Consider the following 27,073-nt stretch of genomic DNA (forward strand, 5'->3'; position numbering starts at 1 on the left):
TCTTCAGTGTAGGAAGTGTGTTGCAGAGCAGCGAACGGACGGTAGAAGCTCACAGGCGTCTGCTGTCAACACGGGCATCGTTCCGACTGGAGCAACCCACGGTACTGGACTTCGCGAATCCGAGGAATGCAGCGCAGTCGGGACTGAAGATTTGGTTGCTGCGGTGTGTTTTCGGGCACGATACTTAAAGGAGTGTGTGCGTCTGCTGTGATAAATGTGGGCTGTAGTGCACAAAGTGAGGCAGGGTTGGTTTACTTAAGTTGCCTATTGATTAAGTGGCATACAGGTGGAGGCTGCTGCTGGGCCTAGTGTATTCAATTGAAAGAGTACTAGCTAAAGGAATTGTGCCTAGTGAAAATCAAATTGTCGTTGCTGTTGGATTTCATTGCTTTATCCTTCTTATTTATGGGTCGTTTGCTCCACTGTGACTTTTGTCTCTCTTGCTTTTGTCTGTTTCGTATAAAGGAGGGTGTTAGCGTTGGATGGGTATTTTTGGAATTTGGTTTTGGGGTGAGATCTATGGCGTGTATCATATGCTTTCGCTGTGCATTGTTGTTTGTGTGTCGTAGTTCATGCCCTTGAGTGTAGTCTGAATGAACTATGATTTATTCTTTCTATTGCAGTAGGTTCTAATGTGTTGTAAATTGTGTATTCATATATGTAATCTTACTGTAATGTTGACTGATTATACTGGGCCAATTTAATTACAAGTGCTTTATTTCTGTTAGTTAACAACTGGTATTTTGTGTTTCTGAGCGCTGAAACCTTTGGTTGTTGCTTACTCTGCCTCTCTGGATTGTTTATACTTGTTAATAAATGGAATTATATTTGTTTTCGAAGTTACGCCAACACAGCTCCCAGCCGCTTATCACTCCTATCAGTTCCCGCGCCATAATTTATTGTTATATAATAACGGAGGAATCAATAAATTCGCTGCCTAGCTTTTCAGTGAGAATTTTTTCTCCTAAGTTTTTGTGGTTTAAAAAAATATTCTATCTCAATTAAATCCACTGCATCTGATTTTTAGAAGTTCTGGAGTATGTAATATGCTTGTGCGTTTGCGCTTGTGTGTGTGTATGGTTAATTCCTTGATTCCGGGAGCATAGATCATGTGTTCAGCGTATGCAGTCTGTCCTACATAGTGGATTGAGCAGGTTTTGCATGTGGTTTTGTGTACTAGTAAACCCAAGAGTTTTGTCTTTTTTAATTAAAGTGAGATCTAATTGTTGTTCATTGTTGGTGGAAAAAGTTACTTTCACTTTGTGACGCCAGCCGTTGTGGCCGAGCGGTTCTAGGTGCTTCAGTCCGGAACCGCGCTGCTGCTGCGGTCGTAGGTTCGAATCTTGCCTCGGGCATGGATGTGTGTGATGTCCTTAGGTTAGTTAGGGTTAAGTAGTTCTAAGTTCTAGGGGACTGATGACCTTAGATGTTAAGTCCCATGTCGACAGTATGCGTTGTGTATCTTATTCGATAAAAAAAATTTCCACTCACTCAAATACTTGCTGTTGACAGCACTTACGTCCACTTTACTCTTTTCTCTCAATCTTCTGTTTCGGTTTTATTTTTTCAACAGTGCTAGTAGCCCATTAACGGTGATACATAGCAAAATGAAATGATTTACTGACGAAGAGATGGGCAATATACACCTCGTATTTGGGTTCAATGAATGCTGAATAAGAACTGCACAACGACATTATTCTGAGTTGATCCCACAGCGACGACAACCTTGTCAAATGCTTTTGGATCTGTACACAGCCGGCAACAAGAAACCAAATTCATCATGTTGTACTGTTTAGTGCTCGTATATTACAGGCTTTTTCACTGTATTTTCACAGAAACAGAAGTTATTAGGGTAAAAAAAAACGAATAAATAACAGTCAAACTATTACTCTATAGAGAGGCATCGGAGACCGTGTGCCCCTTATACCAAACGTCTCAGAAAATATTGCTGAACGACCTCAGAGATTCTGTCACCGGAGTTCGAGTTTACACTGCAGAGAAAATATACCTAATGATGAAATTCATAATAGGTTTTCCGTGTTTATTGCTAAATCCCATGCAACAAATGCCGCGATGTCTCCCTTGAAAGAACACCAATTTACTTTCCTGTAATACCACAATCCGACCAGTTTTTTCGTCTCAACGACACGCTGCAGCTTTTTTTATAATTAATCGAACAAACTTTCACTTTCATAGGATCTTACAACTAAAATGTTAGGTAATAGTTGACGCAACAAAAAAAAATTATCTATTGTCTGTAGGAGCTGGTCGGACAATAGGACAACTGGTGATACTCGTAAATGCAAGTTGGAAGTAGAAGGGAAAGAAAAGGGTTTCCACTAAATTTCCTGTGGGCCCGTCTGTTCTTGCATTGTGTCCTGCTAACCGGTGCAGCTGCCTGGGGCCACGGGCGCAGTCTCAGGCGTTGGGTATGCAGCCCGCGGCACGCAACGCCAGAGCCGAGGAACCGGCGAGCTGCGACATTACGTACTGTTTCTCGAAAGTAGGTGAGTCGTCTCTAAAATAGCGCCGCGCTGTTCAAGGTAACTATGATGGTGCGAGGCCCAGTGCACGTGAAGACGTGAATAATCTTACTGATACACGCATTGTTTCACAAAGGTCTCTCCGATCTTCGTCCTGGCCGGCCGGTGTGGCCGAGCGGTTCTAGGCGCTTCCGTTCAGAACCGCGCGACTGCTACGGTCGCAGGTTCGAATCCTGCCTCGGGCATGGATGTGTGTGATGTCCTCAGGTTAATTAGGTTTAAGTAGCTCTAAGTTCTAGGGGACTGATGACCTCAGATGTTACGTCCCATAGTGCTCAGAGCCATTTGATCTTCATCCATTCCAAATGCGAAAACCGTCTTGCAAGGAAACATCGCCAACTCGACATCATATTTTAAGCCGAAGAAAGTACTTCTGCAAGATATCAATCCCAGCAATCAACCCCGCCCGAAAATGTGGGCTATAATTCTGGCAGTACGCAGTTACGACCTTCTGAAAGTTGTACCGTGTGGGATAGATTGCTTGGGTTCGTATCTTGCAAGTGTGCTTTTTTCTCCGTAAGACATGAGGTCGAGTTTGTGATCCTTCCTTGTTAGTTCATCCAGGAATAGCAGTGCAGCGCACAGATCACTCAACATTAATTACTGTACTTCTGCAGTTCGCATCGATACGGTGCAAATATTAATTGAAATGTATTGTCTGGGCCTTTAAGTTTGTAAGACAGCACACCAGCCACGCCGTCACGTCAGCAATCAGCGTTCTTCTCGTCAGCGCTCTTCCAGCGATTGTTCGGTATCAGCTATCGAAAACAGGCTCCCTCAATTACCTCGAGTAGTAATACATAACGGTATGTAAGTCTGGCAGTTACATTATTGGACATCCTAGAAAGTCAACTGCCATTCTCCTTCCGAAGCTTTTCTCAGCGCTTCTGCTGGAGATTGGCTATGTATTCCACACGCCGAATTATTTGTTGCTGAAGACGTTAGTTTGCGCGGCTATCGCGATTGGTGGTGTTTTGTCGTCTTACACGACAAAATACTCGCTTATTGTACAGCTTCGACGAAATACATGAATAATGTCACACCTATAGACCTGCGAACTCTTACTCCCATATGAAATGGCACAGAAGTTTATGTATGCACATAAAGCTACGTCGCTTCCCATAATCACACCGTTTCGTTCACAGGTACCCATTTTACGGACGTTTCACGGGTGACATGCTACAGCAGCTCGTCAAATCAAAACAGCTCCGTTGTCCAAGTAATTTTGATATACAGTCCCGAGAACATCTTGAGGCGTCCACTGCAAGCGCAGCTTGTGTCGACAGATACACATGAGGCTGATGACCACCTCCCCGTCGTCTTCTCCGAATCGAATGTGAGGGAACACTCTTCCATGCCTCCAGTAAGGAGAGATCGCAGTTATTACGAAATCATGGTTGTATTTCTTCGGGTGCATAACAGAAACTATCGGTCATAGCTGTCTTTGGCTCAGCCTTATGGTTATCAAACCTGGGTTCAGAAATAGCTGCCAGTGGTTGTGAGCAATAGGAGAACGATCATCAACCATGCGGCGACCTCATTCCCAATTTAACCAGCGCCCAATCTGCCACGGGTCCTCTGTCGCAGTTCGTCCAGTTCGTTGAGGTCTCAACCCCATTGGACGATATTTATTTCCCAGATGTGTGGTGTATCATTCTGGTTTTCTACTTTGTATTCGCGACGTTAGCAGAGGGGCTGTACCGTTGCTTTGCATGTGAATGCTTTGGGCAGAGTTATGTTTTACTTTTACTAAACTTCGCATATTACAATGTAGTCATTATAATGATGCAGTTCGTACATTACACTGAGGTGACAAAAGTCATGGGATAATGACCTGCACATATACAGATGGCGGTAGTATCGCGTATACAAGGTATCAAATTCAGTACATTAGCAGAGCTGTCATTTGTACTCAGGTGATTCATGTGTAGACTTTGATCGCGAAATGGTTGTTGGAGCTAGACGCAAGGGACATTCCATTTCGGAAATCGTTAAGGAATTCATTATTCCATGATCCACATTGTCAGAGTGTGCCGAGAATTCAAAATTTCAGACATTACCTTTCACCATGGAAAACGCAGTAGCGAAATGCCTTCGTTGAATGGCCAAGAGCAGCGGCGTTTGCATAAGGTTGTCAGTGGTAATAGAAAACAACACTGCGTGGAATAACAGCAGAAATCAATACGGGACGTACGACGTACGTATCCGTTACGGCAGTCCAGCGAAATTTGGAGTTAAAGGGCTATGGCAGCAGACGACCGACGCGAGTACCTTTGCTAGCAGCCTGGTTAGATGAGTCCCGATTTCAGTTGGTAAGAGCTGATGGTAGGGTTCCAGTGTGGCACAGACCACATGACGCCATGGACCCAATTTGTGAACAAGGCACTGTGCAAGCTGGTGGTGACTCCATAATGGTGTGGGCTGCGTCGTCTGGTCCAAATGAACCGACCATTGAATAGAAATGGTTATGTTCAGCTATTTGAAGACCGTTTGCAGCCATTCGTGGATTTATATTCTCAAACCGAGATGGAATTTTTGTTGATAGAAATGTGCTATGTGACCAGTCCACAGAACGTTCTGGACAATTCGAGCGAATGATTGTGGCCATCCACATCGCCCGACATAATCAGGAGGTCAGTTCGTGCGGAAAACCCTGCTCCGGCAACACTGGCCGGCCGGTGTGGCCGAGCGGTTCTAGGCGCTTCAGTCTGGAACCGTGCGATCGCTACGGTCGCAGGTTCGAATCCTGCCTCGGGCATGGATGTGTGTGATGTCCTTAGGTTAGTTAGGTTTAAGTAGTTCTAAGTTCTAGGGGACTAATGACCTCAGATGTTAAGTCCCATAGTGCTCAGAGCCATTTGAACCATTTGAACCGGCAACACTTCCGCAATTATGAACGGCTGTAGACGCACCATGGCTCAATACTTCTCTACGGGACTTCCATCGGCTTGTTGATTCCTTGCCACGTCGAATTGCTGCACTGTGCCGGGCAAAAGCAGGTCCGACACGATATTAGGAGGTATTCCATGACTTTTGTCGCCTCATTGTATGTAACACAGCTACAGATAAATCTCATTTTATAGCGAGCTTTCCAGACAAATTCTAACAAGAATTTTGCCTTTGCTACGTATTAGGCGTACACATTACAACATACACTACTGTCCTAAAGTGAACATTACTTGTTTGTTAAATATACGTTGTTGTATTTGTTTTGCGCCTTATGCACTTATACTTATAAGGGGCGATCAAAAAGTATCCTTCTGAGGGCGTACTGCAGCGTAGACGACTCCGATGCGGGTATATAAGCACCGACATGTAGACAAGGAATTAGTAAGGCGTCCATGTCTTTCCGACGTGCGTGTGGTAAATGTGGAAACGTGAACTGTAGTCCAAACAGAACCAACAGGCTGTTACTCTTTACTTCGCTGCCGAAGCATAAAAACTAGTAGACATCCATCGGGGAATGAAGAATCTGTATGGGAAACATGTCTGTCGAAAACGACCGTTGTGGAATGGCGCGTCAAGTTGTATACTGGTAGCGATTCGACACAATACGTTGGGAGACGCGCCTCATCCCGCTACGGACAACTCAAGTGGGAGACACTCGAGCACTCACCCTATAGTCCTGACCTCTCCTCTTTAGATTATAATTAAATATCTTTATATTTATTAAATTTCATGCGTGTTGTTCTATCTAAGAGGTTTAATCTCATGTTTTTGTAAGGATAAATTCATTCAGTCTGTAGCGCAGTAGTTGCTCACTGAACTGCCAGCTACATAGCTCATTAAAACAACAGTGTCCACTGGTGATATATAAGGAGAGTAGCAAGTTGCATATCTGGGATTATGTCTGCTTCTATAGCGTATTTCCTCAGTAGAGCTTGAGAATACCGCTTGAGTTGTAAATTACTCCCCGTTCTGCGCTCATAGGCAGTACACCGCGCCTGGTACACGCGGCGCTCGGGGACCACAGCACAGCTACGGCACCTGAGGATGGGCTTATAACAGTCCGAAACCGGTCGTGTGAAAATAAAGTAATCTGCAAATGAAGCGTTATTTTCAACCTCTGCTATAATGCTCAATTGCGGATCTTCTTCCAACAGGATTGTACTCAGTTAGTCTTGCTCGGACGGTTAGGATGTGTGCATGCTGTGTGCAGAGGCAGAAGGGGCTGCCGGCATTTCGCGAACAGCTGAATGCGCATTTGTCTATCGTCAATCACCTTCAGGCTGAAGCCTCGGGGTGCAGCGGTGGCGGAGAATGTGGCGCGTTGCATGGGACACCTCAGGTGTCGCTTGCTTTGTCTACGGGCTCTGCTGCTGAGGCACTTCCTGGAGTATCCGACGCAGTGGATCTGCCTCCAACGCAGGATGAGTGTCGGGTGGTGAAGCGTTCGCGTCTCTTGAGGCAAAGGGATAATGTAGGTACTGGCTGTCTGGCCTCGCCCATTCACTCTGCGAGTCGACATGTGCTGCTGCTGCTTCAGCAGGGTCCGAGCAAGCACATGAGGGGAGGGGTTTACTAGTTATCGGGAGCCCCAACGTTATATGTGTTATGGAGCCCCTTACACAGACAGCGCTGAGGCTGGAAAGAAAGTCAATGTGCACTCGGTATGGTTGTCGAGGGAGTCTGCAAGTTGTGGCTCACGTCAGCACCTCATCACGGACGACGTCTGTCGTATGGGTATTAAGGTGATGCTCAGTTCATACAGGCGGCTGGCGGAGATGATGAAGATGCATTGTTCCCAGAGTTGATCCGTGTCTTTTGGTTTGGAGCCGAGTGGAAGGTTTAATCCAAAGGCTTCGTCGACTCTGTAACGGTCTTGGCTGCAGATTTCTAGACCTGAGTTATGAGGTGGAGGTTTGTACCACTCTCTTTGATAGTTCAGGGGTGCAATACAGCAGCCATTCGGTTAGCAGAATACTTCTGGAGTGCACTTTTTTTTTACGCTGGATGGTAGTTTGAGGTACTCTGACGAACACTCGGCAATCGATACACAGCAAGGGAAGCCAGACTGCGTTGTTCAGAGTAAAGACACTTCGACTAACAAAATTTTATCAATAAACTGTGGAAATATTCATAACAAAGTTTCCGAATTTACTGCCCTCCAGGAAAGTTCTCGTGCTCAAATTTTTCTTGAGACTGAGAGTTGGCTGAAACCCGATGCGGAAAGCTCTGAGATATTTAGCGAGTTGTGGAATTTATATCGTAAAGATAGTTTAGAGGCCATAGGAGGTGGAGTGTTCATTGCAGCTGACAAAAATATTGTCTCCATTAAGGTTGAAGTGGAGTGCGACAGTGAAGTTATGTGGCCACGTATAACAGGTGTAGAATGTTGTAACTGCTAGCGGGACGGTCGCGGGGTGGAAATGACGGAAAGCACGGCGGGACCCGCGGAGATGCCCGCGACTAACAACACAACGACCAACGATGAACAGAACGAACAACAACAACAAGATCGAATAACGGAGTCACAAGGAAACCTAACACGTCCACTCTTACACAGAACAAGTAAGTAAGCTGTCCAACGCGAGGCGATGTGTCCACAGACGTACGCGAAATTAGACTGGCTGGCTGAGCGAGAGGCAGGCGCTTAATTACTCTATCGGGGGCGCCGCTATTGGCCGCTGGAACCACGTGTTCCACTGTGGCGCCCTCACACTAAAAGCGGGCCAGGGGGCGCGCGCCGTCACAGCTTACGGCGCGATGTTGCAGAGACCTCTAGGGGTCTTCGACGTCCATGACGTCTGGCGCGGATTCAAATTCCGCGTCGCGCGGTACCAGATAGAGAAACCAAATTAATTGATGGGTGTTTTTACCGGCCACAAGGTTCCGCTGTGACAGTTGTAGAGTCATTCAAAGAAAGTCTACGCTCAATGGCCAGATCAAGTAATACAAGTAGGTGCAACTTTAACCTGCCAAGCATAGACTGGGAAGTCTATGGATTCAGACTGACAGTCGTGCGAAATACTATTGAACACGCTTTCTCAAAACTGTCTTGAGCAACTAGCTCCGCAGCACACACGCAATGGAAATACCTTAGATCTTGTAGCTACAACTAAGCAGGATCGTGAATTAGCGATCATGATGTCATTATAGCAAATATGGTTGCGGAAGTTAATAAATCAGTCGAGAAGGCTACGAGAGCGTTTCCGCTACACAGAACACATGAACAGCTGTTAGCAATTCACTTAGAGAGTGAACTGACATCACTTAGTTCCAGTAAAATTCAAGCAGATTGTGAATCGTGGTCTGGAGAGTTATGTGACTAGTAAGTGGATGAAGGATGGAAACGACCCACCATGGTTTAATAATGAAATTCGGAAGATGCTAATGAAGAGGAGGCTATTGCACTCTCGGTTCAAAAGAGAAAGCAATAATGACGAAATGACGACAAGAAAAGATTAGCAGATATTCGTGCATCTACGAAGAGATCTATGATCCAAGCATTCAACTACCAGCGCCATACCTTAGCAAAGATCTGGCAGAGAACCCTAGTTCCATGTAAAATTGCTAAGTGGGTATAAGACTTCCATTCAGTCTCTTGTTGACCAGGCTGGTGTGGGAGTTGAAGAGAGCAAAACGAAAGCCAAAGTTTTAAATTTCACGCTCAAGAACTCGTTCATGTAGGAGAATCTTACAAACATATCGTCATTTGACCATCGGACATACTAATAAGAATCCGTGGAAACTGTCTTGAGCAACTAGCTCCGCAGCCCACATGCAATGGAAATATCTTATATCTTGCAGCTACAAAAAGGCAGGATTGGGAATTAGCGATCATGATGTCATTATAGCAAATATGGTTGCGGAAGTTAATAAATCAATCAAGAAGGCTACGAGAGCGTTTCCGCTACACAGAACAGATGAACAGCTGTTAGCAATTCACTTAGAGATGAACTGACATCACTTAGTTCCAGTAAAATTCAAGCAGATTGTGAATCGTGGTCTGGAGAGTTATGTGACTAGTAAGTGGATGAAGGATGAAAACGACCCAACATGGTTTAATAATGAAATTCGGAAGATGCTAATGAAGAAGAGGCTATTGCACTCTCGGTTCAAAAGAGAAAGCAATAATGACGAAATGACGACAAGAAAAGATTAGCAGATATTCGTGCATCTACGAAGAGATCTATGATCCAAGCATTCAACTACCAGCGCCATACCTTAGCAAATATCTGGCAGAGAACCCTAGTTCCATGTAAAATTGCCAAGTGGGTATAAGACTTCCATTCAGTCTCTTGTTGACCAGGCTGGTGTGGGAATTGAAGAGAGCAAAACGAAAGCCAAAGTTTTAAACTTCACGCTCAAGAACTCGTTCATGTAGGAGAATCTTACAAATCGATTCCATTTCTGTACAAGTGCGCTGTCTTCGACCCATGCCAGAGGCGCATTACAATTAAGGGCGTAATCATTTTCATAGTTCTATGAGTACGGGCGAATCAGTTGCGTTTAGGTATGATTGAAAGAATACAAGTGTAATGTATGCCCTTTATTGTTATTAAGTCATTGTTGATAGACGTGACTCTCGATACTTTTATAAAATTCGTTTGAGAAAGCTGAATCCGTCTGGGTTTCCCAGCCTCAGTGTTTTGTTTTGCCATTCTACATCTTCACTGAACTACACGTCTATGAGCCTTAATACTGATTCTTCCACTTGCACTTGTTTTCCAGTGTGAGGTCGTAAGAGGCAGAATCATCTTTCCGCTACATAAATACTACGTTTTTACGTAGTACTCGGCAGCGAAACATGATTGAAAAATTTGTAAGTGCATCATCCGGTTCATATCAACAAATAGCATATTTATCTGAGGCACAATGTGAGAATGAACAATTAGGCACATAAGAAATTGGAAGCTGAAACGTAGTAGCATCATACATTTCACAAACATCCGTGCTTCAGTGCAAGTGCTACAAGAGAGAATGTGTCCTTCGAGTAATTGTCTACCGCATTAGTAGACACTTGGCTGTGACAGTGCCACTAGGTACAGAAACTTAGCTGAACGATGTCTGATCACTGCGGATCATTGCATTAGGCAGCTGTTTGTCGACAGTTAGCATTGGATGTAGCGCGCCTCAAGTGCGAGGCCTTGAATTCACTTGCTCTCTGGCCACAATGACACACACAATGTGTCTTACGCTTTCAAACAAAACTGGAGAATGGTTGACAAAGTAATTTCAAGTTGCAATGACTGACGGTCGCCTTCTTTACACAACAATCAATGTCGTTTTCCATCTAGCACAATGGGAATCGAGAAAAGAATATCGAGATCTACCACCCGTCGATGGTGGAAGTGATACGAGACGGAGTAAGTGCTCTAGTAGGACATGAATGGGTAAGGAAACCGACCGTGTCCTTTCCGGGGTAGCCATTCAGGAGTTCGCTTTAATCAGTGACGGGAAACCCTGCTTTTCCCGACTGATAACACAGGGGCCAAACCACTGCACCACCACTTTGGCTTACGTGGTAACAACACTCAAAATCTTTTAGGATTTTGCTGTCTAAATGGACATAGTCCTGCGTACTTGTGAATCATTGACTCAGCACATAGATTTTTAGACACTGTTTTAGATTATGTCTCCTTTTGGTAGATTTAATTCCTCGTAACTTCATCACAAATCGTCATCAGTCACCACTGTGAGTCGATGGATGTCAGATACGTGTTTTGATCGTGAACTCTCTGGCAGCCTACACAGTAAAGATCACAAACAGAGCTGCGCCTAAAGTGCAGTAACCTTCCCAGAAGGTTAATGGCGACATATTCTCGTCCGAATCACAAATATCAGACAAAAAAAGTTCTAAACAGGATACTTGCATTGCGATTTCTATGCGTATTGCATTCATCCTATGCAAAAGTTAAAAACTTTTGAATTCCGTTCGTGTAAGGTTTTTTATTGATGCAGTTCATGTAAAGCTATCATAGCGCTACGACATACGACACGTATTTGCTCTTATGTTGTAATATTAAAAGAAATTTTAGAATATAATGGAAAAAATTGTGAACACGCTTCTCTTACTGATAATACAGGTGTGATTTCCTGGCTCTAAAGTTAAAAATTTTCTATTTTAGCGCTGAGAATTGTTGGCACAGAAAAGTCATGGCCCGAGAAGAGTAAGGTAGAATTTAATTTTTTTTCATTTCTCTATGGCATTCTAATCCTAATCGTTCGTTACTGCGACACTGTTTGCAGGAGATTCGTTGGCATTTATGGTTAAAATTCTACAGGTGCGCAACCCGCTCATACTGAAGTGATTCAGCATTTAGTCTAAAATTTAAGATGAGTGTAAGACTTACGGATTACAGTCAGAAGACTAATTGAAGTTTTGCAGTGTTGTTCTCTCTTTTGAAACATTCAGGCAAGTGCAGAAAAATGTCTAGATGGATTAGTAAAACTTGGTGACAGAACGGGATGCTGGCCTGGTCTCAAATCATTATCTCTTAGGTTCTGGGAGGGTTAGTGTTAGAGTACAGTCCACTAAATAGTTAGAATATGACAAGATGTTTTATTGTAGCGCACACTCCATTGCATACAAAGACCATTTCAAGAGTTGCAGTGAATTGTTTGATATATGGTTTCACTTTAGAAATATAAATATATAGTGTCACATGTTTCCTTCCCTACCACCTGAAAAGTATGACTACAATTTGAGGTAAGAAAGGTGCGTGACGTTGTCAGCAGAGATTCTCTTTGGTTTAACACCCGATTTACTCGCAGTCTCACAGCGTTTTAAACCCATAATAGGAATAAAAGGTGGCATTAAAGGAGAAATTTGAGCATTTAAGAGAGTTTAACACTCCAGTGTAAACATTAACGAGGTGCTAAAACCTATAATCCATTAACCTCTGGCATTAAAAGTTAACGCCACTGCTATAAACTGCGGAACCGATGAGGGACTGTCCTTTACTGCTGCCTGATAGTGCGAATGGGAACCATTTTCTCTTAGGTGCAGGTTGGGTGAAGTACCTGAGAAAGTAAACACAGCAAAAGTAGAACATCTTTGAAAAGGCCGATAAAGGAGAGTAATGTAGCGACAATGTAACGAGAATTTTAATTCTTGAACAAAGTACGAAAGAAGGGCCTGTCCTTACTGCTTAAACTACTGGTAGTACAACCAGAGTAGTCGCATTTCTTTAAGTTGAGGAAATTCTTCCAAACAATTCCTCTTCCACTAAGAAAATTTTGAAAAAGACAGTGCAGCTTTACAAGTATTTTGCGTTCAACTATTCGAAGTGAATTATGAGATAAGCACAGCGGACAAAAAATTTAATCAACTCCACTCCTAATCCGTGTAACACCGCCTCTAGTGTTGACAAGGGCCCCAGTTTGGCTTAGAAGATAGTTCACAAGTTTCTTCGGGTTTGAAATTTCCAGCTGAAACAACTCATTGATGATTAAATCTCGTAGAGCTACCAAACTGCGGTGATATGAGTACAGTGTTTTTCTCGCTGTATCAAATAGCTCCAGACATTTTATATGGGTTTAAGATCGGATGATTCAGGGGGCGAGTCGAAGCGCGATAGTGTATTCGAGTGTTCATCAAAGCAGAAACGTAAGAGTGCAGCCCTGCGAACATGGTGGTTGTTGTTGTTACCGTAAAAGATTGGAGTGTCCACAGCAAGAAGCAGTAAGAGAAAGGGCAACAAAAAATGGTTCAAATGGCTCTGAGCGCTATGGGACTAAACATCTGAGGTCATCAGTAATCTAGAACTTAGAACTACTTAAACCTAACCAACCTAAGGACATCACACACATACATGCCCGAGGCAGGATTCGAACCTGCGACCGTAGCGGTCGCGCGGTTCCAGCCTGAAGCGCCTAGAACCACTCGGCCACTACGGCCGGCGGAAGGGCAACACTTAGTCACCGAGAATGCTGCAGTAAGCATCTCGGTTCATAGTCATAATACCGTGAATGATTGGGTCCAGCCACGGTACGAAATACAGTTCAAAAATGTCATAGAACTCCTTCCGGCCTGGACTTCACCCTACATATGCTGCGGGTTAAACTCGACCACAAGCATAATTTGAAATGAGACATATTCGCGACTTCTCGGAGCAGACAACACCCTCTTCTTGTCGGGCTCGTCCACTTTCTGTGTTATTTGGCCCACTGGAGACATGCAGTTTTACGCACCGCTGTGAGCAATGGCCTTTTGTAAGCTACCAGACTCCAAACGTCAACTGTATGCAGTCCCCTATGGAGCGTTCGCTCGGAAACTTGCGACACACACCTAAATTCACTGACAGCAGCTCTCCTGTCAAATTTGAAACCGACTGTCACTGAAAAGATATGACAATCGTTTCTGGTCGCTATCAGTTAGAATCTTCCTACTACCTCCGTTCTTACGCCGTGTTACATGGCTGCGGAATTTATACAACTTTTTAGGGACACGTTGGACAGTCCATGCTGATACGGCAACAAATCGGGCAATTCCAGTCGCGGTGTGGTCATAGGTACTGCCAAATACGACACCTTATTTCAACCGTTTTGTCAACTCTCCTCGTCGACTCATCTTACTGCACTGAATCTATACAGCCTCCTTGGCACATACACACATCTCCACTGTCATGACGTAGGTCAGCGGTGGAAGGTCATATGACCGCCTGGTACCAGTTCTACATGCACAGCGCTCCAAAGCCACCAAAGCGTTCTTATAGGGGGTAACTTATACTTTGTACGCTGAGTTTACTTTCGCCCGTTACTGGGTTCCGACAAAGGATATATTTACATCAGTCAAATTCAAGTTGACAACGCTCAACTTCGTCACATAGTGACAAATTTCCCCGCTTTCGTCATATCCTGCTTAGGAGAGCCTGGTGTCTACCCCTGGACGTATGCTGTAATACGACACATTTTCTTGCTTAAACCAGGTTGGTTTTATTGAGGATTCCAATACATCATATTATTCCCCACTCTTGTGGCTACAAAACCCTGTTTTTCAGCATAATTTCCGTTTAATGCGACGGCCTTCCTCCACCTTACCGGGATGGCCTGTATGCCCTCATGATACAGCTCTACTGGTGGATGTCGGAGCCAACGTCTTGTTGCATCAGTAACAGCACCAACGTTTACGTACTGCTTCCCACGTAGTGCATCCTTCGTTGGGCCAAACACACGGAAGATGTAAGATCCGGGCTGTAGGTTGGATGAGGAAGATCAGTCCAATGAAGTTTTGTGAGCTCCTTTCAGGTGCGCAGACTTGTGTGAGGCTTTGCTTTGTCATTAAGAAGGACAAATCCAGTTGCATTTATGCGGCGACGAACACGCTGAAGTCGTTCCTTCAGTTTCCTGAGTCTAGCACAATACATTTCAGAGTTAATTGTTGCACCAAGAGGGGGAAATGAAGCAGAGCAACCCCCTTCAGAGTCCAAGAAAACCGCCGCCGTGACTTTTTCTTCGGAGGAAAGGTGGTGTGGGACCACTCCATGGATCGCCGTTTTGTTTCCGTTTCGATGTGATGAACCCTTATTTCATCGCCTGCGACAATGTTTGACAGAAACTGCCACGATCAGCCTCATAACGAGCAATGAATTCAGCACAGTTGGTCCTTAGTTGCTTTTTTATGGTCTTCTGTTGGGCGAGGATGAACCCAAGGGGCACACACTTTCGAGTACCGCGACTGGTAGAGGAATGTGTCATCACTACCAACGAAGATTTCCAGTTGTGCAGCGAGGTATTTGACTGTGGTCCATCGATCACCTCGAATGAGAGTGTCCGAACGTTCCAACTTTGCAGGAGTCAGAGCGGTATGCGTGCAGCCGGCACGTGGGAGATCGGACAGGTATGCGCGACGTTGTTGCGATGATGACAGACGCCTCGCTCAACGACTCACCATGCTTTTGTTCACTGCTGGGTCCCCATAGACATTCTGCAAGCGACTCTGAGTATCTGCGATGATCTGGTTTCCCGCCAAAAGAAACTCAACAACAGCTCTCTGCTTGGAACGCACCACCGACAAAGACACCATTTTGTAGGCTACGAGAAAAACAGGCCGCGGCGCGTACGTCACGAAGGTAGTCCTCCGCTCGCTCGCTCTCTCAAATCAGCAGACAAACTACGTTTCTAAACCTGTTAACTCGTAACTAGGCGTGTCCGTACAAACGAAAACTGAATCTTCTACTGGAATCCGCTATTATGGAATCTTTCTGTTATTATTCCTATAACGATGGGAAGTCCATGGGCCTACTTATAATTTGTTACGTCTGTACTGGCGTACAATAAAACAAAATCATGCGAAAATGATTATCAGTTGCATAAGGCACCACTTCCAGCATGTGATGAGTACTGTTAAGCAGAAGATGGTTCAAATGGCTCTGAGCGCTATGGGACTTAACATCTGAGGTCATCAGTCCCCTAGAACATAGAACTACTTAAACCTAACTAACCTAAGGACATCACACACATCCATGCCCGAGGCAGGATTGGAACCTGCGACCGTAGCAGTCGCGCGGTTCTGGACTGAAGCGCCTATAACCGCTCGGCCACCGCGGCCGGCTGTTAAGCAGAAGAGACTAAATGCTATAAACAAGCCGTTATACCATTTATATCGAGTATTGATCTTAAATTAAATTTTACTGTAGCACTGTTAATCAGTAAGACTTCATAATAGCAGATTCCAGTGGAAGATGCAATTCTCGTTAGTACTTACATGCCCAGTTGCGAGTTAACAGGTTTATAAACGCATTTTGTCTGCTGGGATGAGCGAGAGAGCGAGTTCAGGACTACCTTCAGTGAAGTACGCGCCGCGGCCTACTTTTCTCGTGGGCCTCGGAAGGCTACGTATTGCACCGCCACCTAGCGGAACTTCATGAAACTGAAGGGGATGAAGCGCGAATATTTTGTGATGTCCGACAACGCATTTCGCACTTTTTCAACAGAAACTGGCCGAGAAAAAATGTCGTATTACTTACTGAAAGCCGCTCGTAAATACGGGGCTCACATCGAAGAAAGGAAGTAAGATTACAATTTAACGTCCCGTCGACAGCGCTGTCATTATGGGCGGAGCAGTAGCTCGAATTACGAAAGTATAGGGGAGGAAACCGCCGTGACCTTTTCACTGGTACCATCCCAGCAAATGCCTGGGGTGTTAAGGAAATCACGGAAGACGATTTTGGATAGCCGAAAGGGGATCTGAACTACTGTCGTTCCAAATGCGAGTCCAGTGTGCTAACCACTGCGCCACCTAGGTCGGAGGGGCTCACAACGAGTGCATTTAAGGTCTGCGTGGGAGCCAGACGCTCGGCTGTTGAGGTGGTGTTGAGACTCTGAATGAGAGTGCCCAGTGGTTCTGGATGTTGGAGCCGCACAGGCCCGGGGCCGCGGCCGCTGCGTGCTTTGTGCTGGACAGCCGACCAGCCCCCGCCTCCGGCCTGTCTCCGCCTTAAAGGCGACCTCCGCTGCAAGCCTCTCCTCGTTTTACCCGCATTTCCTTGCCCGGATAAGTTACTCTTATAAATCATATCTAACACGCTGTTTGAATATCTGTTCCTACGAAAATGAGACCACCAGTATTACTGCGATCGTCTGATTGCTTATAATCGAAACCCAGATACACATGTGTACTCAACAAGCACGGATGGTGGAGGATAGTTTGTACCAATACTAGCCGCCCCTCTGTGCTAGTCTATTTCCACAGTGCGAGCGAATCATCTGTGCAATGTGTGTGTAGACTAAATAAAGTTCTTTTGCGTAGTTTGCGTTTAGGGGGTAGCTACAAATCTGTCGCATCGCCCGATTACGGTTCTCATGTTTCCAGGAAATTAATTAAATCGAAGGCAGGATATGGCTGACAGCAAATAATTTTCATCGACATAGTGTGGCTATAGATTACTAAATAAATCGCTTATCTCACTTCTTTCCAGGTACTGGGTCTGCAGACACAGACTGACATGCATTCTTCATTATCAACAGCCCGGCGCTCGAGTTACAGATACGATTCTTCGAAACATAATCTAAACTTCTGGTGACTAATGGTGTTGTATAAAATAATCTCAAGGCCATTGAACGCCCTGTGCTGAAAATAGTAAGTCTCGAACATCACGCTGCAGGTATGAGTTGGGTTCTGCAAAACGTCCTTCAAAAATTTTTCTAAGTGAAAGAATACACTAACAAATTTTGTTAGTCTCTAGACGTGCCACGCGGTATTTTTCAAACACTTATAGAAGAGATTCATACTTACGTATATGCAAGGTTCCGTTGACTGTCACTTGTTTCCTTGAGCGCTTTCAACTGTTTGCCCCGACCAATACGACCACAACGCTTATATAGCCTTTTATGTATTTGTCTTTGAGAATGAGAGCAGACGAGTTGAAGATAAGCAAATACAATTTAATCACTATTTTTCACGAACATTCGCAGGCGTTGCAGATATCCAACAACCCGTGACCACGGCGCTTCGAGCAACTGCAGAAGAAGCGTTTGCTGACACTTTCAAACAGCGTTACAATCGAAGTCAAAAGTTTGTTATAGCTAATAATGATTACCCTGAAGGCCAGTAAAAGTATTTCGGTTGTCACTCTTTTTTCCTTGGTTTTCTAAGGCCGTCCACCTAATTTTCCCGATGCGTCTTGTATTATTGCGCAGTCTCATTACAGTATTAGTTTTCTAAATTTATTCAACACGGTTTTCGGACAATAAAGTCCCCATTCCTCAATTTATTGATACTACACATCTTCGTATGTAGTATACGACCTCGTACAGATCGTACTGGTACGTTGTGAGTTCTTATTACTGCAAGACGGCATTTACGAGGCTGTGCTGAAAAGAACCACCTCCGAAATTTTTGTGTGAAAACTCCTAAAGCTTTTTAAATAAAACAAACGTTATTAATATTTTACATCTTTATTCTTCATGTCTACATAACTGCAGCCCTTTGCCGCGAGAGGGCTCCGACCCGTAGCCTGTATCGTGGCGGTATGTAACGCAACTACACTGATAGAAAAAAAAATCGTAACACCAAAAAGTAGTTAATGTACAGTAATGAAATTTCAGGAATACATTTATCTAGGTAACATATTTAAGTGATTAACATTGCAAGGTCACAGGTTAATGTAAGTGCGAGACAGGCCACTGAATGTGAAATACTGGTACGGTACATTAATAAGAGTGTAATCGGCAGAATGTTGAATGCAAGCACGAAAACGCGCAAACGTGCATGCATTGTGTTGAACAGGTATCGGATGTCAGTTTATGGAATGGATTAACATGCCTGTTGCGCTTGATCCGTCAATGCAGGTACGATTAATGCTGGTTGTGCATTACGCTCGAGTTGTCCTATAATTATGTCCCTTATGTTCTCGGCTGGAGAAAGATCTGTTCATCGACCAGGCCGAAGCAAAGAGTAGACACTCTGTAGAGCATGTTAGGTTACAACAGTGGTATGTAGGCGAGCGTTATCCTATTGGAAAACACCACCTGGAATGCTGTTCATGAAAGGCAGCACAATAAGTCGAATTACAAGACTGAGGTACAAATTTGTAGTCAGGGTGCATGGGGTAATCAGGAGAGCTCCCCCGATATCATACGAAATCGTACCCCAAACCATAACTCCAGGTGTAGATCCAGTACGTCTAGCACGCAATAGATTGGTTGCAGGCCCTCAACTGGACTCCTCCTCACCAATACGCGGCCATCACTGGCACCGACGCAGAACCTGCTTTCACCAGAAAAAACAACAGACCTCCAATCTGCGCTCCAATGAGCTTTCGCTTGACACCACTGAAGTCACAAATGGCGGTTGTTTGGGACCAGTGGAATGCACTGTACAGGGCATCTGGCTCGGAGCTGCCCTCGAAGTAACCGATCTATAACAGTTCGTTGTGTCACTGTAGTATCATCTGTTACCCAGATTGCTGCTGCAGGAGCTGCACGATACTCCAGAGCCATACGGCGAACACGATGGTCTTCCCTGTCTCGGTAGTGCGACGTGGCTGCTCGGAGCCCGGTCTTCTTGCGGCGGAACATTCTTGTGACCACCGCTGCCAGCATGCACAGTGGTTACATTCCTGCCAAATCTTTCTGCAAATTTGCATAAGGAATCGCCAGCTTCTCGTAACAATATTACATGACCTTGTTCAAACTCAGTGAGGTGTTGATAATGCTGTCTTTGTAGCCTTAAAGGCATTCTCTTCTAACATCAACTCACCACCTCCAGTCTGAAAGGCAAGAAACGCCCACGACTATTATAGCGTATATGTGAAGTGAAGCTGATTTGCATCGTCACAGTGGCACTACGAACCCCACTCTTATGCGATTGGCACGAAATTTGAATAGACATCATCTTTCAGATGTAGAAACACGTCTACCAACTTACGTTTATGTCCCAACTCGTCCTTAGTGTCGCAATTCTTTTTCCGTCACTGTATATTGGTGCATGAGGAACAGCGTACTGTAATAGAGATTCGAATTCTAAGAGTCCGTCCACACTTGGGGCACCCTCTCCTTCAGCATTACAAAGCCACACACACGAGTGCTGCGACGTTTACAACAAACCGGCGCTTTGGGTTCAATGTAATCTATGATGCTCCATATAATGCCAACTTGGCCGCATCCAATTTTCAACTGTTTACAAAAGTTAAACAACACCTTCTAGGGCTTCACTTCGGTAGTGATCAAGCGGTGCGAGCATAAGCGAGGTTGTGGTCCAGCGAACAAAGTCAAACATTCTGCAGAGACTGGTCTCTCGTGTGTGTCGCCAGGGTGACTACGCTGAGAAATAAATATGTTCACATGAAGAATAAAGATGTAGAATATTAACATCGGTTGTTTGATTTAAAAAGCTTTAAGAGCTTTGACATCAAAAATTTGAAGGCATTACTTTTCAGCACGGCCTCCTACATGATGTGAAAGGCCCCAAAATTTACTTCATGATATTATGCTAGTTTATTCTAATTTATGGGCATTATCGTGTTCTTATCCGTGTTTAAGCAGAATTTCCATTCAAGAAGACGGTAAGAAAAGTAAGTCTTGATTAATGAAATACTACGTCGTTCTGTATTTTCTGACAATTAACTGAGAACGATACGTCGATGCGTCACGCGAGCAGGCTTGATGACTGGAACCGAAGCATCTCGGCAGTGACGTCCGAGGTGGGTCTCTATAAGTACCACTATCTTTGTAGAATATACCACCACAATTGTGACCGTCAGGTCAGTAATGAGAGTATCAGTCCAGGTATGAGATGAGTATAAGATTCAGCCCAACATTAAGTTTTCTATGGAGACATCGGATTTTGCTGGAATAATTGTAGTAGGAAAAATTTTCTTCAGATGGGTATCTTTTAGCGTGGGAAAAGGAAATGTTGTCTGGTAACGACCAACAAATAATTAGATTGATGGAAAAACCATCCAAACTGTCCAATGAAAAGAAAGGACGCACTTAAGGCTAATTTTACGGAACGCCACGTGAGACAAGAGACTGAGATATTTTCCCTAGGGGACAGTTTGTTGTTACGCCTGATGTGAGGCACTTCAATGTTTGCTGGAAGATTATGCAAGATTTTTCTTGAGACTGAAAACGATGAAAATCAAAGACTGCTTTTAGATGCCTGTTTCAGTACTGCCGATTTGCAGCCACGCGCACTGCTAGTACTGTCCACCATCTCATACATGCAGTGTGAACGCTACAAGTCACTTGATGCCAGTATATCAGCCACATATAGTGCGATAGAGCATCCCAATAAAATCGAAATTGTCAGTGTTTTTTAGCTCGAAGTATTAGCAAAAACACTCAAGAAAGTGACCTTGAGATAATCATTCGCCTTTTGCCGTCATGTGCGATGGATAAATGTTACTTGTTTGGGCTGGAAAACGCCAGAGTAAGTTATTAAGGTACGTTACACTGCTAAGTGTAACTATCATCGGTTTAGGAGTAAGAGTTGAGTAGAGTTCCGCGTTCTGGCCCTGGTTGGCCATTCGGGACCGACCGAGTGACAGACCACGGTGTCATCGTCTGCCATTGGCGTCATTGGATGTTGTCTGGAGCGGGGCTTGACGCGTTCTTCCATAGGCCGTCAAAGTTTACAATTTCGAATCTTCCATCGATAGCTGTATGAGTATCAATTTGGTCCGCCTGGGTAGCTGCGCAGTCAGAGCGGCGGATTACTTAAGGAAGGGGTCCGGGTTCGATTCCCGACGAGGTCGGAGATCTCTTCTTCGAGATTGGTGTCGTGTTGTCCTTACGTTCGTGCCGTTACAAGTGACATTCCGCTACTGACACCCGGAAGGGGTTTTGTTGCCAATTTGCATTATTCCTTTGTGGTGGGTCATTTTGTTGTCTGAGGATGTGTCTGCCAAACACTAACACATTTCGTATCTCCAAGACACTAACACATCACCACTTACAGACCAAAATATCTGAAAACATTACTGAAGTTAAAATGCAGAATGTCTGATAACATGATACCTTTTAAACTCATCTGAATGAACCAAAATCTCTAAAAACTTAGTAAGTTCGATCATGCCCTCCATATTCGTCATTAAAGCAACAGAACTTTTGAATCCCTGAGTCTAGATGTTCATATAATTTGTAGAAAGGGTTGCTAATAAGGTATATTTCTAATTTCCTTTTCCATTTGTAGGGATTCAAATTTTTTGCTTTATTTTAGGCAGAAGCTTGTGAAATATGTTCCCGCTAGAATACATATCCCTATTCTCAACCAAGAACAAGGAAGCAAAGCCTACATGACAATTCTTTTTTTGTATTGTGTTGTCTTTGCAGTCCGCCTCCGTGGCTAAGAGGTCAGTATAAATGGCTGCCATGCGGTGGACCCGGATTCGATTCTCGGTAGTGCCAAGATTTTCCCTTGGTGAAAAGAGTAGTACAGGGTGTGCTCAGCCTCGTGCTGCCAATCGAGGTGCTACTTGACCGAGCAGTAGCGGCTCCACGGCCTAGAAAGCCTATAAAACGGCCAGAAGAGAGGGGTGCTGAGCACATGCCCCTCCATACACCAATCGCATGCCGCCGCAAGGCAGAGGATTACACGGTAGCCGGTAGACATGCCTTGCGCCTTTGCGGTCTAGTCGAGGAGTTCGTTTTATTGTCACTGCATAGACTGCACTTAAGGTGAAACTTATTTATATTATCAGCAACAAAAACCACTAACTATTGAATGTATCTGCATCAACTATTAAATGTAACTGAAACTGAGCAAGAATTGGAAGATCACTATAAATGTCTTTGTTATATATGCAGTCATCTATTTTACACAGTTTTGCTGATTACGCATGCTGAATAATCACTTTATTTACGTCAGGTGCACTGCCTAAGAAGATAGATCAATAAAACATGGAGTGAAGGGAAAATTAGGCAATACAGCTGTCTTTAGGTCATTACGATGAACGATGCTTCTAGGCCGTCGGTGCAGTATTAATTTGGAATATGTACAAAGTCTGTAAACATCACGAAATGTGTGTGCGCGCACTATATATATATATATATATATATATATATATATATATATATATATATATATGTGTGTGTGTGTGTGTGTGTGTGTGTGTGTGAGAGAGAGAGAGAGAGAGAGAGAGAGCGTAGTTCACTAACAATGTAGAATCTGGTAGAGACCTTGTGATATTGTTGAGTTCTAGCTATCACTGCTTTTCAATACGAGTTGTCTTTGCTGTAGCATGGTATTTTAATGTTGGCAACAGTTTTAGGTCATTCTTTCTGAAAGGAACTTTGAAGAAAGAAATATTCCAGCTTCTGCCATCAACAAATTTATTTACTGCGTTACATGCGCGGCCTCAGTATACATGGCATTTACACAAACAACATAAAGACCGTAAGGACCACACTCTTGGAAAGCCATTGAGAAAAATCTTTCGAAGTCTCTCCGAGGAACAACAACACGTGGATTTAAACGGATTTCCCAATAGTGAAGGACGGCCCAACACGGAGATTACGGGGGAGCCGACACTCGTGCTCGCGTCCACCGGCGTCGGAACTGTTCTGCGGAGGCAGTTGGGTGGAGACTGGAGACGGGCGAACTGCTTCTGCACTTGGCCGCCCCGCTGATAAGACGAGCACGGGAAGGCGACGATGGCGCTGCCGCGGCCGACTATCGGGTTGGGCGCCAACTGCCGATGCCGGGTCCCCGCCTCTGGTCACTGCATTATTCATCCGTCAACACGGCGGCTTCTGCAACGCCGCACGGCGCTCAACTCCACCGCCGCTGCCTCCGCCGTCGCCTCGTTTGCGGACTCCCGCACAGTTCAGCCGAGGCGGAATTAAACGAGCTAACCGCCAGACTGGCCATCCGGATCGCTGCGCTCGAGGAACACGGAGTTCCACCTCAACTCCACTGCCGTCTGCCTCTCCCTTCTCTCTCTCTCTCTCTCTCTCTCTCTCTCTCTCTCTCTCTCTCCCCCCCCCTAGTTTTGCAGCTAATGTTGAAATAACGTACGGAAGAAATCGCATTGCGGAGTAACTACGCGCTTTTACACATCAAATAGACATTGACATTTCGATTCTCCTCATTTGCCCAGACCTAACGATGAGAAAATACGGCAACCCACCGATTTTTCTCAACCTGTGGGGAGCGCTTCCCTAGAGGAGGGGGGGGGGGGTGAGGGGGATAGCACTAATTTAGCAGGCGCGAGGTTATTAAAAATGGATTACAAATTTGATTAAATTATTCAAAAGAAACCTAAGCAAAATATACTCTGACATAACTAAAAATTAAAGTTAAAATTTACACTGATATAATGCACTTATCGACAAGACTGTATCAGTACTGCACAATGGGTCGGCCGCTGTGGCCGAGCGGTTCTAGGCGCTTCAGTCTGGAACCGCGCGACTGCTACGGTCGCAGGTTCGAATCCTGCCTCGGGCAAGGCTGTGTATGATGTCCTTAGGTTAGTTAGATTTAAGTAGTTCTAAGTTCTAGGGGACTGATGACCTCAGATGTTAAGTCCGATAGTGCTCAGTAGTGCTCAGAGCCATTTGAACCATTTGAATTTTAGGTTGTACAGCATTTCGAAGGAGATAATCCAATAACTTTTCGCGAGCTACCTCTTACACACAGAGCAATAGATGGCCATCGATTTTCGTTTTGTCGATGTTGTGGATCGACGTTGCGAAATAGCAGTATGTTAAACGCTGCTGTAAGCACTTACATTATAGTAAAATGAAGTATTTATTTTGGACTAGCTCGTTTCGCGCTTAACCGCATCTTTAGCAGTGCCAGTTTTTCATCCTAAAACTAAGAAAAAATTACGACCAGTCAAATACGACGCCTCTGTCTCATTTTCTGCAGTATTTTACCCGAGCCGGCCGCGGTGGTCTCGCGGTTCTAGGCGCGCAGTCCGGAACCGTGCGACTGCTACGGTCGCAGGTTCGAATCCTGCCTCGGGCATGGATGTGTGTGATGTCCTTAGGTTAGTTAGGTTTAAGTAGTTCTAAGTTCTAGGGGACTAATGACCACAGCAGTTGAGTCCCATAGTGCTCAGAGCTATTTGAACCATTTTTATTTCACCCGAATATGATTCTGCCACTAAGACAGACCATTCGCACAATTAACTTATTAAAATACCTGTGGTATAAAACTATGGAAATTTGAGATCCTATTGTGGAACAGTCTAGTAGATTGAATCAAAATATTGTTTAACAATATTAAACAGTCGCCGTATACTTCTAACTACTATGGTTCAGTAATGAAGGCCACAGTGCAAATAGGTCTACAGAATCGAAGTTTTAACAGGAATAGTGGTTAATACATTGAGTGCGACACGGATGAAAGCGCTGGCACCGAATCAGCGCCAGAGATTACCACAAGGTATCAAATGATATTCGTACAAAAAAAAGGTGAATGTTCCGTACGTGTCCTAGGAATCAAGAATCTCAACGTCTTTTGCCTGTTTTCGATATAGTTACTCGCAAGTTATCGGTCGGTCTCGGGCATTCCAAGACCATATCAAAATCTCTCTATAGTAGATCCTGAGGCTAGCCCGGAAATACAAAAAGAAGCGACCAGGGGACTTCATTTTATATGCTTAGATATAGAAGATTTAATAAACTATTTTTTATTTACTTACTGAAACATGACTACAGTTTACATTTTATGTTTGTTTGCAATAATGTTCGTCTATTACACTTTTGGCAGATGATGAATGCAATGTATGTTCTAATGGCAGAAAGATATTTTTTACATCATGTATTTCAAATTTAACAGTTTTCAGATTTTTTACCGTACTTGTATTGCGGAACCTTGTTTCTTGCTATATTTCATGATTCAATGTCAACGAGAGGTACTCCACAAGCTTTCACTAGTGAGTTTGCGGGTATCAAAATATGTGACATAAATGGTCGAATCTTTTGATTGCACTGACTTAGAAGCTTCAATGTATTACACCATCAAGGGATCATAGACTTCAGTATGTGACATAAATTTTAACTTGACATGCAAATCTGTTCCAGAGAAAACGTGGTCTTAACACACGGACGTACAGACAGACAGATGGATAAAAATAATTAAAAAAAATTTCTCGTATGATATAATTACAAATTTATAATTTTCGGATTTTTTTCCTTTACATGTACTGGGAAACCTTACTTTTTGCCAACTTTCATGATTCTGTGTCAACGGGAAGCACCGCACAGGTTTTGATGAGTGAGTTTTCGAGTATCAAAATATGTGACATTTAATGACGTATCTTTCAATTGACTTAGAAGCTTAAAATTTTTACACTGCAATGGACCGTAGCCCATAATATGTGACAAAAGTCTGAAGTTGATACGTCTACCCGTTGCTGAGAAAAACGGTTCTTATCTGTCGGATACAGAGACAGATGGACATGCAGATTAAGGAACGGAACCAAAAAAATGAGGCTGTGGCGTGTGTACTTCCGCACGTTGCTCGTGGTCCTCCCAATTTTTATGCTTTGGAAGTGTTTATGATTGTTATCACCCTGGGGAAACCACTGGTTTTCTCGAAACACAAAGGTAAGAATCAAAGCAAAAATTGAAATACAATTGGTGCGCTGAATGAACTTTTCACTTTGCAGCGGATTGTGTGCTGATATGAAAGTTCCCGGCAGATGTAAACTGTTTTCCGGACCCAGACTCGAACTCGGAACCTTTGCCTTTCGCGGACAACTGCTCTACCGACTGAGCATCCCAAGCACGACTCACGACACGTCGTCACAGCTTTACCTCAGGCAAAAGTTCCCAGTTCGGTTGGTTCAGCACACAGTTATAATCTGTCAGGAAATTACAACTTATATGTTTCACTTTTTCTATTATTATTTATGATATAAGATCTGTTCTGATAAAATCTATTTTTAATAACATTCGAAATGCTCATTTCTTTCGTCAATAATTCCATTTTATTTCACAATGTCACAAGAAATACTAACTTCACATACCTCTGCGACAACAAAAGGAAAAGAAAACGTAGGACTGGATTTGAACGCAGAGTGCAAAAATGAAGAACTGCTCTTAACTGTGCTGTTGACTAACGTGAGCCCGCATCTCGTGGTCGTGCGGTAGCGTTCTCGCTTCCCACGCCCGGGTTCCCGGGTTCGATTCCCGGC

The sequence above is a fragment of the Schistocerca nitens genome, chromosome 2 (genome assembly GCF_023898315.1).
Source record: "Schistocerca nitens isolate TAMUIC-IGC-003100 chromosome 2, iqSchNite1.1, whole genome shotgun sequence".
NCBI classification, from domain to species: domain Eukaryota; kingdom Metazoa; phylum Arthropoda; class Insecta; order Orthoptera; family Acrididae; genus Schistocerca; species Schistocerca nitens.